The 8,925-nt window shown below is 43.8% G+C and overlaps 1 pseudogene; it reads right to left on the bottom strand.

Moving 5' to 3' along the window:
* Positions 1-6,465: 6,465 nt before the first annotated feature.
* Positions 6,466-7,088, bottom strand: LOC137348701 (jerky protein homolog; annotated as a pseudogene).
* Positions 7,089-8,925: the final 1,837 nt, after the last annotated feature.

Genomic DNA, 8,925 nt, shown 5'->3' with positions numbered 1-8,925 from the left:
CAGAACTCTGCAACAGTACAGAGGGATCTGAGTGTCCTAGTACATGACTCTCAAAATCTTAGTATGCAGGTACAGCAAGTGATTAGGAAGGCAAATGGAGTGTTGTCATTTATTGTAAGGGGAATAGAATATAAAAGTAGGAAAGTTTTGCTATAGTTATACAGGGCTTTGGTGAGACCACATCTGGAGTATTGCGTACAGTTTTGGTTTCCTTACTTATGAAACAATATAATTGCATTAGAGGCAGTTCAGAGAAGGTTCATTCAACTATTCCTGGGATGAAGATGTTATCTGATGAGGAAAGGTTGGACAGGTTGGGCCTGTATCCATTGGAGTTTTTGTTTTAAGGCTGAGTTAGATAGATTCTTGATAGACAAGGGAGTCAAGGATTATGGGGGGTAGACAGGAAAGTGGAGTTGAGGCCATTATCAGATGAGCAATGATCTTATCGAAAGGCAGATTCTTTCTTTTCAGATAACAGTCTTTATAAGCATTCCCTTTTGAATGCTTCAATTGAACCTGCCTCCACCACACTCTCAGGCAGTGCATTCCAGACCTTAACCACTCGCTGTGTGAAGGAGTTTTTCCTCATGTCGCTTTTGCTTCTTTTGTGAATTACTTTAAATCTGTGCCCTCTCGTTCTCGACACTTTCACGAGTGGGAACAGTTTCTCCCTATCTGCTCTGTCCAGACCCCTCATGATTTTGAATACCTCTATCAACTCACCTCTCAGACTTTTCTTGTCCAAGGAAAACTGTCCTAACTTCTCCAAATCTATCTTCATAACTGAAGTTCCTCATCCTGGAACCATTCTCGTGAATCTTTTCTGAACTCTCTCCAATGCTTTCACATCTTTCCTAAATTGGAGCACCCATGAACTGAAAATGCTCCACCTGAGCCTGAACTAGTATCTTATACAAGTTCAACACAACCTCCTTGCTCTTGAACAGTCTGCCCCTATTAATAAAGCTCAGGATACTGTATGTTTTATTAACCGCTCATTCAATATGTCCTGCCATATTCAATGACTTATGCACATATACCCCCAGGTCCCTCTTCTCTTGCACCCTCTTTAGAGTTATACACCTTATGCTATATTGTCTCTCCATGTTCTTCCTGCCAAAATGAATCATCTCACATTTCTCCGCATTGAACTTCATCTGCCACTTGTCTGCCCATTCCACCAACTTGTCTCTTTCCTTTTGAAGTTCTACACTATCCTCCTCAGAGTGCACAATGCTTCCAAAGTTTTGTATCATCTGCAGATTTTGAAATTGTGCCCTGTACACCAAGGTCTATGTCATTAATATATATTAGGAAAAGCAAGGGTCCCAACACTGACCCCTGGAATTCCCCAGGAAGGATGTCTGTAAAACATCCATTAAATACTGCTCTCTGTTTTCTGTCACTCAGCCAATTTCACATCCATGTTGCTACTGTCCCTTTTATTCCATGAGCTATAATTTTGCTCAAGTCTTTTGTGTGGCACTGTATCAAATGCCTTTTGGTAGTCCATGTACACCACATCAACAGCATTACCCTCATCAATCCTCTCTGTTATGTCTTCAAAAAAGCTCCAGCAAGTTGGTTCAACATGATTTTCCCTGAATGAATCTGTGCTGGCTTTCCTTAATTAACCCACATTTGTCCGTGTGACTATTCATTTGGTCCCAAATTATTCTTTCTAGAAGTTTTCCCAAAGTGGAGATGAACAATGAATGGAATTCAGCCATACACCTGAGCAAACTGATAAGTGGAAATTCCAGATCACTTCAGTTGCTGCAAAGTACAGGATATATTCAGTTTATACAGTTCATACTCACTGCAGGATATTCACATGCAGTAACCAGTTTGTGCAGAGGTTTCAGAAATTACTTCAGACACACACTGCTGTGTAAATAGAAGCAAGTTTCAAATTCCTATTGACAGACCAATGTTTTTGCTGCAGACCAGCGACTTGCCAGCTACTGATCCTGCACCATTAATTTTAAGCTGTCAAATGAGCTGTGTCAGTTCTCAGGTGGTCTCTGCTAAGATATCCCATGAAAGCAAAAACAAACATTGGGAATTGGTCTGTGTTTACACACACCTCCTTTTTGGCCATTTACAGAAGACTGACACACTGAAGTTGTGAAGGAGTATGCAGTTCCACCCACTTGCTTTCCTGGTTGAAGTTAATTTCCACCGAGGCGGAAGACGTAAAAAAAAGACTTAAACAGGATTAAAAAAAAGACCACCGGGCATCTTTGTGGTTGGCCGGCTTTGAAAAAAAAATCACAATTATCAGCTGTCAGGTAAGGCTTAATAAATTGTATTCTGAGTACAGTGCAATTTTATTCATTCCATATGCAAAATTGTACAAAATTGCCATTACTCAACCAGTTTGCTTCATTCACATCCCTTGCTATAAATACATGGTTCTGTGTCAGAAAATGTCAGACTTTTTTGTGTCTTCAGCCAGTAATTTTCAGACTTTACAGCCTTTGGCCACTCTCACCCCTGCATTAAACTGTTGGTGACTGACAGTTCCAATTTTTTTCTTTAAAGCCGCTCCTTTGGTTAAGGTCGCAAAGGGTGAAGCCAGTGGTGGGTTTCCGAAAGTCCAGTGTCAGAAATCCACTAGTGGGCAGAATGCTTTCATGCCCGACTTACTTGTGAACCCGCTGGTGCCTCAGCAGGGTGGATGACGGAGTGAATCCCTTCCCACACACGCAGCAGGTGAAGGGCCTCTCCCCAGTGTGAACTCACTGATGTGCAAGAAGGTTGGATGAAGTTGAGAATCCCTTCCCACACTTGGAGCAGGTGAACAGCCTCTCACCACTGTGAGTGTGTTCGTGTTCAGTGAGTTCAGATGATCGCTTGAACCCATTCCCACAGTGAGAGCACCTGAATGGTCTCTCGTCAGTGTGAACACTGTTCATGGGACATCAGTTCAGCCGAACTTTTATAGCAATTCCCACAGAATGGACACGTAAACGGTCTCTCCCTGCTGTGAACCCATCCATGTGTCAGCAGGTGGGATGACTGAGTGAATCCCTTCCCACATTCTGAGCAGGTGAACGGTCTCTCCAGGGTGTGACTGCGTGGATGAGTTTCCAGCTCTACTGGATAATTCAATCCCTTTCCACAGTCCTCATATTTACATGGTTTCTTCCCAGTGTGACTGCACTTGTGTTTCGACAGGCCAGATGATTGGCTGAAACCTCGTCCACACACAGAACGTGTGTACAGTTTCTCCCCACTGTGATCGTTGCTTTTTTCTTCCATGTTCAAAACCCCGTGATGTTCGGGTTACAATAAATTGGGCGACTCCTTCAAATCCTGATCTAATGTTTGCTTTGCATTTCACAGCTGTAAATCCTCCTAAAAGTTGTGAAATTGATTTAAAACAGAAAAAAGGGAGTGTGAAAGAACTCACAAAAACACAAAGGCCGTTTGTGAAATGGATCTGAATGAAACCAGACTGTTCATAACCTTGGTGTCATATTTGACCCCGAGATGAGCTTCCGACTGCATATCGGCACCATCACTCAGACCGCCTATTTCCACCTCAGTAACTTCGCCACTGCCTCAGCTCATCTGCCTCTGAAACTTACATCCATGTATTTGTTACCTCTCAACGTGACTATTCTAACACACTCCTGGCCGGCCTCCCACATTCTACCCCCCGTAAACTTGAGATCATCCAAAACTCTGCTGCCTGTGTCCTTACTCGGACCCAGTCCTGTTCACCCATTACCACTGTGCTCACTGGCCTACGCAGGTCCCCAGTTAAGTAGCACCTCAATTTTAAAATCCTCATCCTTGCTTTCAAATCCCTCCATTCCCTCCCCCCTCACTATCTCTATAATCTCCTCCAGTCCTACAACCCTCCGAGAGATCAGGGATCATCTAATTCTGACATCTTGAGCATCCCTGATTTTCATTGCTCCACCACTGGTGGCCGTGCCTTCAGCTGCCAAGGTCTTAAGCTTTGGAAATCCCTCCCTAATCCTCTCCGCCTCTCTACCTCACCTTCCCTGATTCAGACACTGATTAAAACCCACCTCTCTGATCAAGCTTTTGATCATCTGTCCTAGTATCTCCTTATGTGGCTCAGTGTCAAATGTTACTTTATAAACACTCCTGTGAAACGCCTTGGAACATTTTATTACATTTAAGACACTACATAAATACAAGTTGATGTTAACTTGGACATATATCACCGTTCCTTCATCATCACTGGGTGAAAATCCTGTAACTCCTTCCCTAATACCATTGTGGGAGCACCTTCACCACATGGACTGCAGCGGTTCAAGAAGAAGGCCCACCATCACCTTCTCAATGGGCAGCACGGGACTGGCAATATATGCTGGTCTGGTTAGTGATGCCCATATCCCAAGAATGAAGTAACAAAATCTGTATATGAAAAATGGATTAAAAGCCTCTCAAATACTTGTTACTGTAATAATACTCGTTCCATTGAGTGGTTGATGTCTGTTTAGCAACCTCATCCCCCCCCCCGGAATCTTCCTCTCTTGACAGTCTCACACTGGTCATTGCTGGGCCACTCCACCTCAAACCAAAACAACACAAGAAGACCTACACAGGAGGTCAGGGACCAACTTTTACACCCAGCACCCACCCTGATACAAACTGGCTCTTAATTGATCCATCTGTGTTTCTCGACTCAGTTCTGTGAGCAATGCTTGCATTAAAATAAAAATGAAATACTGCAGATGCTGGAAATCCAAAATAAAAGGAGAAAATACTGGAAATACTCAGCAGGTCTGGCAGCATCTGTGGAGAGAGAAACAGAGTTAATGTTTCAGGCAAATCGAGCCACCGGAGCCTGCAGCTGGAACTCGGAGGGGGAGGAAGAATGAGGAGAGGCAATATAGACCAACGCTCACAGCAACCTACAATCTACCTACATTACCGGGATAGGGAGACAGAGTTTAGAAACACTCAGCAACACGACTCCAGTAAAACATCCCAGGAGGAAAAGGGGAAGCAGTGTGTATACCTGTCCTGATATCCCCCTCCCCAGGCCTGTCAGTCAAACCCCCCACTCCTCCCAGTCCACAGCTCAGCCTAGCAGCTTCCTGCACCTTGAGCCAGCCCTGCCCAGGTGTGGCCCAGTCCAAGGGGAGTCTTTGTGGAACCAGGGAGGGGGGACCTCCTGCCCTGTGCTGTGTCCCAAATGGTTCCTCCCTCCCTCCCTCAGCGAGCGGCCGGAGACCGGGGTTGGGGGGAGGAAGCAGGGAGCGAGTGGCTGGAGAGAGGGAACGGGGCCGGGGGAAACAGGGAGCGAGCAGGGTGGCACTAAAACCTCAGAGAGTTACGGAGGGTGTGCAGCACTGTCAGAGGTGCTGTCCTTCTGATGAGACTTTAAACAGCGCAACTATTGCCGAGTATCAAACATGTCCATTGAATGCTGCCATGAGTTGTAGTTATTTTTCTGTGATACATTGAGCAGCGCCATCTTTCATCCTGGCTGCTGCCTGAACGTCGCAGACAATGATGTTTCAGTGGAACAGGCTGCATTTGTGCATTTGCTCGTACAGCGCCACCTAGTGGTTGTATTTTCAGAAAACACGGCATTTTTTTATATATGGTGGACATTAAAGCCTTCAAATTCCTCTTCATCAGAAGACACTTACGCAAACATAACACTGGGCACAGTTTTCTCCAAACCCTCCTAAATGTTTCACCTTTAACCAAATTCCATGCACAAACCACATTGAAAATTACATCTTTAATGTTATAATTTGATTACAAGTTTTGGATTGTGCCTTCATGATTGATTAACTTTCTTAGGAAATCTCTCCTCTAAAATTATTTCACATTCAGGATGACACCCTGGACCATTGGTTGAATCAATGAGACAACATTTGCCAGACAGGAAGATGGTAAAAATATTACCAGACACTAACTTCGATTCATGAGGGTTCTTATTTTTCTAAAATGTTTTTTCAGTGCAGCTTTAAAAACATCGTGAAACCAATCATCAAAAATGTCTTTGTCCCTCCATACATTACTTTATTTTATTCAGAGATACAGCACTGAAACAGGCCCTTCGGCCCACCGAGTCTGTGCCGACCAAGAACCACCCATTTATACTAACCCTACAGTAATCCCATATTCCCTACCACCTACCTACACTAGGGGCAATTTACAACAGCCAATTTACCTATCACCTGCAAGTCTTTGGCAGTGGGAGGAAACCAGAGCACCCGGCGAAAACCCACGCGGTCACAGGGTGAACTTGCAAACTCCGCACAGGCAGTACCCAGAATTGAACCCGGGTCCCTGGAGCTGTGAGGCTGCGGTGCTAACCACTGTGCCGCAGTGTAAATGTTTTACATCTTTAAATTTGCTGGGGCAATTATATTTGCTGATCACCAAAAGCTTCATTCAGTGTGTTTCCGTGGCATTAGCACTGCATTAGCTCATGCAAGCACAGTTAGTCTGTCTTTATTTGGCTTAAAACCTAGATTCACTCACACCAGCTAGGGTAGAATTAGGCAAACAGTGCCAAAATAGGCCTGTTTTATCTGTGTTATAAATTTGTTCCATGGATAGATCATTTTCAGCAATTGTTGAAGAAATCACAATACTTTTCTGCAGCCTCATGGTCAGCTGATTTTTGTTCACCGGTTATATCTAGCCTTCTAATGCCATGCTGCTCTTTAAAGCAAGAAAGCCATCCATTGGAAAATGCACATGGTTCAGTCAATTCCATTGGCTTATGAAAGTCTTTTGCCTTTGCAATGAGCATTGGGCCTGAGACTGGGGCATCCTCGGGAGCATTTCAACGAAAACCATTCATACAACACACTGTCTAGCTGCTCTAATTTAGGTTTATCTAGAGTACGGTGTTGTTCCACAGCTTTATTAGTCTCAGAACCAGCAAAGAATTTCAACAACTGGTCTTTTTGACCCTTGTTGTTGTGTATGGTTGATCAACCAACATTATATTCATTCATCAACACATTACAGTTTGCACTTTCTTCAAAGCACCTGCAAATGTCCATTTTCTGGTGTAGCACCAACACAACCCGTTTCCACTTTCCCCCTTTTCCAGTCAATGCTTTATTGGATGCCATAATGGGTGGATGGGGAGATAAATCGTGATATTGCATAAGCACAGTGACACACGAGATGGACTGTCAGCAGCACCATGAAGATGACTATCAGCAGTGTTGTTGGACAACTCAATCATCACACGAGGAGACTCAGGTACAGGTTCAATCGATTTATTCAAGCATACACAGGGAGAGACACCACCTGGGTATTCTGAAGTAATACTCTGACTTTACATTCAGGAGCACAAACTTCTATACCATTCTTATCATACAGTGCATTCAAACAATGGATGATTGATCATAAAACAATGGATGATTGATTACGCATTCCGAGGAGCACACTTCCTCAGCCTTATCAATACACATACCAGATGGCTCCAAACTGTTGTCTTTTATTTCTTTGTTTCCCTCTATACCAACATTCCACCGCAACAGGTGGAATCGAAGTCTCGGCTCCAACCTTCACTCCCTAATCTTGTCCTTTATCCTAGCAGGATGCTTGTTTCCTTTCTCAACCTGACTGTTAAATTCTGCTGAGACTCTTTTCTAAAACTCAACTTGTTTCTACTTAATCCCTTCAACAGCATCACTAACTACAGTACAGTAATGCCCAGAACAATTGGCTACACTCAGGAAAACTCAGCATTGGGCAACAAGCCTCAAAGTTTTTGGAAATCCTGGATAATCGAACTTTCGAGTTGGTAAAGTGCTGGATAACAAAGTTTTTACTGTATATATCAACACTTTAGACTTAAAGGTCGGGAGCATGATTAAGAAGTTTACAGATGAGGCAAAAAGTGGCCGTGTGGTTGACAGTGAGGAAGAAAGCTGTAGACTGCAGGAAGATATCAATGGACTGGTCAGGCAGGCAGAACATGGCAAATGGAATTCAATCCGGAGAAGTGTGAGGTAATGCATTTGAGAAGGGACAAAAAGACAAGGGAATACACAATAAATGGTAGGATACTAAGAAGTGTAGAGGAACAGAGGGACCTTGGAGTGCATGTCCACAAATTCCTGAAGGTGGCTGGACAGGTAGATAAGGTGGTTAAGAAGGCATAGGTGATGTTTGTTTTTATTGGCCGAGGCATAGGATATAAGAGCTGGGAGGTTGTACTGGAACTGTATAAAACACTGGTTAGGACACAGCTGGAGTACTGTGTGCAGTTCTGGTCACCGCATTACAGGAAGACTGTGATTGCATTAGAGAGGGTACAGAGGAGATTTACAAGGATGTTGCCAGGATTGCAGAATTTTAGCTGTCAGGAAAGATTGGTTCAGCTAGGGTTGTTTTCTTTGGAACAGAGAAGGCTGAGGTGTATAAAATTATGTGGGGTTGAGATAGAGTGGATAGGAAGGAGCTTTTCTGTTATCAGAGAGGTCAATAACCAGGGGACATTGATTTAAAGTGATTGGCAGAAGGATTGGAAGACAGTTGAGAAATCTTTTCACCCAGAGGGTTGGGGGGTTTGGTGTCTGGAACTCACTGTCTGAAAGGGTGATCGAGGCAGAAACCCTCATCACATTTAAAAAGTACTTGGATATGCAATTGAGGAGCTGTAACCTACGAGGCTACAGACCATGAGCTGGAAAGTGGGATTAGGCTGGATAACTCTTAATGGCCAATGCGGACATGATGGGCTGAATGGCCTCCTTCTGAACAATTAATTTGCTATGTTTCTCTTATGATAGTCAGGGTTTGTTTCTGTTGATGTGAATGATCAAATTGTAATGTTTTTAATATTGGTGTCCTTATCTGAGGAAGGATGTTCTTGCTATAGAGGGAATGCAGCGAAGGTTTACCAGACTGATTCCTGGGATTGTGGGACTGACGTATGAGGAGAGATTGAGGCAGTTA

Source organism: Heterodontus francisci, chromosome 34 (assembly GCF_036365525.1).
Source record: "Heterodontus francisci isolate sHetFra1 chromosome 34, sHetFra1.hap1, whole genome shotgun sequence".
Lineage (NCBI taxonomy): Eukaryota > Metazoa > Chordata > Chondrichthyes > Heterodontiformes > Heterodontidae > Heterodontus > Heterodontus francisci.
This window is presented reverse-complemented; position numbering and strand designations above follow the sequence as displayed.